We start from the raw sequence: 7148 nt of genomic DNA, 5'->3' as shown, positions 1-7148 counted from the left end.
ATTTCTGCCTTTTTATTTATAATCCAGATAATTAAATATCGAATAGATTCACGATAGCTAAATAATCTAAAATTCAATATTTCAGACTAATACCGTAATTGAAATATATTTTACTGAATTTATTCTAAAATGTCAACATATTAAACTCTATTATTTAAAGAGTATTTTATTTCTAAATTAACCACTACTGAGTATGAAGTTGGTCGCGAACGTTGCTTTTTACTATAATCAATAATATAATTACAATTAAATATAAGTTCTTCAAACAATTAAACTTTCCAATACATTATATTAAAGAATAGTAAAGAAATACTTAAATAATTTAATGTTTAAACGTACTGATGTTAGACTAACATCTTAACACTAAAATTCCTTATAACACTAAAAGTCCTAATACTATATGAAAAATTGTACATAGACGAAAATCTTACCTGTAAAGACAGCAGATTGTTTGAGTTTCTGGCGAATAAACTGGCGCGTCCCCGTGGGCTGAGGCTTTATATATCAGTTTCTTAGGACCCAAATATGGGCATGAGCCTAGCTCTTTGCGTTCACCAGAATCTCAAGGTGAGGCTTCATAGTCTCTTACAGATTATCGTCTGGGTCTATGTACGTTATTACGTAGGTAATTCTGCAAGATGAGTTCATTTGCCCTCTTGAAAAATCTTTGGAATCTGTCTAATTCCTCTATGTACGCAACCTACTGAATTTACATTTTGCTGACTTTAAGATGCGGGGGAAATGTATGTATAAGACGGTTTGTATTTGTTGATAAGGGCGCAATCTGTATTAAATAGTATATAATTGTAATACCGACGTAAATGGATTCAATCTCACTATATTTTAATAGAATATTACTTTTAATATAATTTAATCCAAACTTACTTTTAATACAATTTAGATAAAATTTAAATCGTATTACTTGTACTAAAAAATTCTTTCCTAATATAAGTACACCATTTTTATTTGTTTTTTAAAAATTCGTAAGTGCTAACCAATTACTCAAAACATTCCCCGAACAGTAGGTCAAGAAATCTCATCATGTATTGACACAATATATACAAATTAGATACCAATATGGGTTTTCGATGGTCATTGTATTAAAGCGTATCAGTGTATTCATACCGCGTTCATGGTGTTTTAATTGTTTATAAATATCGAATAGTTAATTATAACTATTAAGGTCTGATTGTAGAGTGCCTATTAAATAACGGTCTTATTTTCCATTTAAACATTTATTATCAGTAAATACTTTATATAAGGCTAGGACTTTGAAGTTCCCTTGTGAACAGCTATGTAGAAATTTATTAACTTGGAATAATCTGATATCTTCTGTTCTTGTTTGCTATCAGTGTATTCGTGTCTTGTTTTAGTTCGTTTATCCTCTAATTATGTTAAAGACTTCAAATTTCACATATATCAATCAATAATTCACATTACAGTTTTTTAAACAGCAATGTATTTCCTCCTTAATTTTAAATACCAGACCATTTATAAAGTTATGGAGATTTCTTCTGCTATAGTAGAAAATAAATTTGCATCTACTCGTACCACATTTTGATACTCCAGCCTCTCTTCCAGCAGGTTTAAATTAAGACCTAGTAAGAATTTGTTTCACATTTTTCGGTTGTCTCTAACTGTTAATAATTTTCGTTCATTCAAAAACATTTCTCATTTCATCAATGCGTCACGGTAATTAATCATATGCTCTTGCAATCACGATGATATTAGTATTTTGTGGGTTATAAGTTGCAATTAAAAATCAATTGCTGATTATGTAAATACTGTATCTGCTATCTCCCTTAATGGGTCTATTTCATTTTGTAGAAAGTATTCCTTGATTATTTACTGTGAGTGGTTTTCCTGAAATGCAGTCCCCAAAGAAATTGTGTTACATGCATTTGTGTTTAGTGACCCAGAATGTGATCTGATCTGTTATCATTCTCTTGGGCTCTTAACTGTCATAGGAAAGATTTTGCGCATGTCTCCTTTTACTTCCATGCAGTAATTGAGATTTGCATTCACTTAAGTCATATTCAAGACACTATCTATGTTATATCTCCATTTTATATATATGTTGTATCTCCGCTGTATCTCTATGATGGATCTCTACTGCATGTCTAGGTTGTATCTCCATTGTATATCATTATTGTTTCTTCACTTTATGTCCTTGTTTTATCTCCATTGAATGTCTATGCTGTATCTCCACTGTATGTGTTATATATCCATTGTATGTCATTGTTGTATGTCCACTGTATGTATATGTTGTATGTTCACTGCATGTCTAGGATGTATCTCCATTGTACGTCCTTGTTGTATCTCAATTGTATGTCCTTGTTGTATCTCCATTGTATGTCTATGCTGTATCTCCTGGTATGTATATGTTGTATCTCCATTGCATGTTATTGTTTTATCTCCACTGTAAGCCTATGCTATCTATAAATTGTCTATGTTGTTTCTCTATTGTACGTCTCTGTTGTATTTCCATTGCATGTCTCCATTGCATGTCTCTGTTGTATCTCCAATGTGTGTCTCTGTTGTATCTCTACTGATTGTAATCTGGTGTATCTCCAGTGTATATCTCTTGTGATCTCCATTGTATGGCTTTGTTGTATCTACATATTATGCTTCTGTTGTATCTCCATTGCATATCTCTGTTGTATATATATTGCATGTCTTTGTCGTATCTCCATTGCTTGTCTCTATTGCATCTCCTTTGTGTGTTTGTATCTCTATTGTATGTCTATGTTGTATTTCCATTGCATGTCTCTGTTGTATCTCCATTGTATGTCTCTGGTAAATCTCCATTGTATGTCTCTGGTGAATATTTATTATACGTATGACTCAGTTGTATCTCCATTGTATGTCTCTGGTGTATCTCCAGTATATATTTCTCGTTTATCTCCATTGTATGCCATTCTGTAATATCTTAAAGGGGATATAATTGCTCTTCTAGAACATGTACGAACAGGTTATGTATTTTCTTAGTTATTTATTATACGATGATTAGTATTCTAATTGAAGTAGTAAAACTTGAACCAATAAATCGATTTGCTTCGTCACGTTCAATATTAATGCAATCTGCTGACAATGCTGGTCTTGTGGAAATTTTATGATGGGTGGAAATGCACGTATTAATTATTCTATAAAAATGTCAAGTAACGTCTGATTATTGGCGTAATCAGCGGCTTAAATGTTACACTTTAAAAGACTATGACTATGATCACAGGGCGATGTCTCGTGTACTCGTGTATATTCCTACACACATGAACTGAGCTTCTGCATCATAAGATATAATCTGTTGAGATTTCAACCCTACGAGAACAAACACGCATACTGAAAATATATGCACGAAAAATGACATTGACTCTGGCTTCGGTGTGAGCACATGCAGATTGAATAATGGGTCATACTTTGAACACTTTTGAGATCGGTTTCAAATAACCGTATATATATATACATACATATATATATATATATATATATATATATATATATATATATATATATATATATATATATATATATATATATATATATATATATATACATATATCTATATATATATATATATATATATATATATATATATATATATATATATATATATATATATATATATATATATATATATATATATATATATATATATATATATATATATATATATATATATATATATATATATATATATATATATTCTATAAAAATGTCAAGTATTTATTTATTTATTTAATATGTACATACAAAATGGATTCATACAAGTGGCATTGACCTCGGTGTCCATCCCATCATCCTGGTGATTTCTCTATGGGCCATACCCGTAGAGTATCAAGATTAACATCATATAACCTTATATTTACCTGGTGGGCGTGACAAAATAAATTTATCCGTGAAAGCGATTAAGTCGGTCGTGGGGTCAATCCTGCTCTAGAACTTATTTTAAACGTATTGTGGACCTCAATCTGAATAGTTCTAAAATAAAATATTTTTTAATACAATTTCATAATTCATTTTAAAATTATAAAAACTTTATAATGACATCTATAATATTCCTAAAAATGAATACAAGTAACATATATTAATTTTTTCGATTTAAAGCGCCTTGAAAGTTGTGCACCGGATTTCTAAGGAAATGTAATATTCCGCGTTTATACATTTATTTCTCACATTTGAAACATACGAAAGTATCTTGATTGTACTATACATATGTGCAGAAAACTCATGCTTTTGCTTTGTTTGTGGTTTTTGTGGGTTTAAATAATTTTGTCAGCACATGATAAGCTATCCATGGTGGCCAGTATATTTGGTGGAGTAAAAAGAAAACGTGAAAAATCCGCTTGAAACACCATTGAACCACCGGAAGTACTGGCAAGACTTCTCGTATACCCACGTTGGTGGAGCTGAAGACACCCACCCACGGCGGCAGAGGTCATACGTCAGCTATTTGTAATGGTTAGTGAGATGATTCCGTATCCTGATTATATACATTTGATTATTAATTAAGGGAGCCTGGACATATAATGTATTTATAGAACATTTTTACCACAAAGCTTATTTGCAAAAATGCATTGTGTGTATTTGCTATGACTTCCAAAACACTCTGTATAGAAATGGATGGTCTAACTTGGTCAATGTGAAAAAGCTTGCCAGAAGCCTTTTGTTTGCCGGTAATTTTCCCCCGGGTTTTCCAGGGTTCTTCGTGTACCACGTATAGTCTAACTTGTGGTGAAAAATGACATTAAAACCACAAAAACCCAGCTTTACATTCGCACAGCGGTGATTAGTTAACAACAGCTTATGTTCTACAGCAGTAACATTGATATAGCTCCCATGCAATAGGAAAAATAACGATTATTTGAAGTAACTCTATCCGGCTGTTTGTAGAACAACATTTAGAGTTTTCGTCACAAACATTTGCAAGTATTAGTTGGGGGGGGGGGGGGGGGTGCGCGCGCGCGTGTGTGATTAAGTGTTCTTTTAACACTTAGCTAAAACGAACTTCTCATTTAGTATCCACGTATATAATACCTCAGAAGTTAATGCTATATTTATTTTGGTATCGCTTGTATTTCATTATATCTCTAGTATAGCAACAATCAATGCTATTTATATTGATTGTTGACAGATACATTGTATCAAAGATCATCTCTCTCCCTCTCTCTCACTGTCGCGCGCGCTCCCCCCCTCCCCCCATATATCATCAATTTTCTATCACTAGCCGTCCAATTTCAATATCTTCATTAATCATATATTCCTACCTTGCCATTTCAGTCTTTGGATCACATATATTTGTTTTTATTCGTACAGTTGGATTATAGGTTGGTTGTTATTTTCAGTTTCCACCTTTATCACGGATAGAAACAATGTCTGCGGGCTAGATGTAATCAGATTTTCTTTATTTACTTTGGATGATATTTATTGTTCAAGGTATATTGATTCAGCATCATTTGTGTCAGGTAGAAATGTTACATTAACAGACTTGACTAGGAAAGGGCAACCGAATACAGTTCCCTGGGGTGTGTGCCAGGAAAAAGCATTTCGTGCTTTAACACACAAACTGATAAGTGCACCAATCTTAAAATTGCCAGAATTGAACAAAGTTTGTGTGCTGAGGACTGATGCGTTCGATACGGGTCTTGGGGCTGTTTTGCTACAGGAGCAAGAGGGGATGAAATTGCCCATTGCTTATGCAAATAGGAAATTGCTCTGTACGGAGCAAGCCTACTCCGTGATTGAGAAGGAGTGCCTAACCTTAGTATGGGAGATATGAAAATTGCATACGTACCTTTTCATGGGGGAATTTGCCTTAGAAACGGACCATCAGCCGCTCTTATACTTGAACAAAGCAAAGGTCGCCAATGCAGGATTGATGCGTTGTGCGTTGTCTTTGCAACCGTATAGTTTACGAATCGAGGCGATTCAAGGATCGGAAAATGTGGGTGCTGATTTTTTTAAGTGGGGTGTAATTAGCAGATCATTTTCGTTCAGTATCCAAATTGGAAGTTTTAACAATTGGTTATGTTCACAATCCGTGATTTTTCTAAAATTGTTACCACGTTTTTTAAGAGGGAGGTATTGTTACGGAATTGTATAAATTATTTTATGTATTACATACATGTAGTCGGGTTTCGTTTTTGTGTACAACGATACCCGAGGGTGATTTGTGTATATTGCGTTGTATTTATAGGTTACAGCATTTGTATGGGAAAATATGAACGAGTTTTGGGATGGAATACTGCACGACCTTGGGAGCGCAGTATATCCTTCCGACAAAACGAGTTAATTTTTTTTATTCTACCTAAGGTTTATTTATATAAACAAAATATACTACAAGAAACAACGTAAATGAATGTATGCCGCATTCCAAACTAAATACACAAGCGCATATTTATCATTACACATATCAACATTATTACTCCGCCAGTAGTAAATTGGGGCACTAGAGCGACAATGGGAATTAGCATTACAGACCCCCCCCCCCCCCGGGCAAATATAGCGACAAGGGAAATTTAACATGGAGAAAAATCGTGGGCAAATATAGCGACAAGGGAAATTTAACATGGAGAAAAAAATCGTGGGCAAATATAGCGACAAGGGGAATTGAACTTGGGGGGAATAAAGTGAGGGTCTATCTAGGGACAAGGGGGAATTGAACATGGGATTTTTTTCTTTTTTAAAAAAAAAATTTAAAAAAAAAAGGGGTAGGCAATTGAACTTTTCGAGAAATATGGGTGGCCCTGAAAAGGGCCTTTGGTTTTTCTTCTTCTGCTTCTAATTTCTTCTTTTTCTCCACCAACTTCTTATTTTCTTTCCTACACTCTTTCTCTTCTTTTTTTCTCCTCTACTTCTTTCTTCTCCTCCTCTTCTTTCTTCCTCTTCTCATTTTCTTCTTCTTTTTCAATTTTTTCGTTCCATGCTCTTATCCTTATCCTTTCCTCTTCATCCTCATTCTCCTCCTTTATTTCTTTCATCACACCACTTATCATGTCCTTTACTTTTCTTAAGTTGTTAATCTCCATCTTTACTCTATGCGGACTATAAGAATAGTGGTCTTCATTTAGTCTCACTAGCATTTGTTCCATCATGCCCAAATTGTCAAGGACGTCTTGCAATGTTTGCAATTTATCGAGGTGGTTTGAAGCCAT

The sequence above is a fragment of the Sinohyriopsis cumingii genome, chromosome 8 (genome assembly GCF_028554795.1).
Source record: "Sinohyriopsis cumingii isolate HCF-2022 chromosome 8, ASM2855479v2, whole genome shotgun sequence".
NCBI classification, from domain to species: Eukaryota; Metazoa; Mollusca; class Bivalvia; order Unionida; family Unionidae; genus Sinohyriopsis; species Sinohyriopsis cumingii.
Note: the sequence above shows the minus strand (reverse complement) of the source record.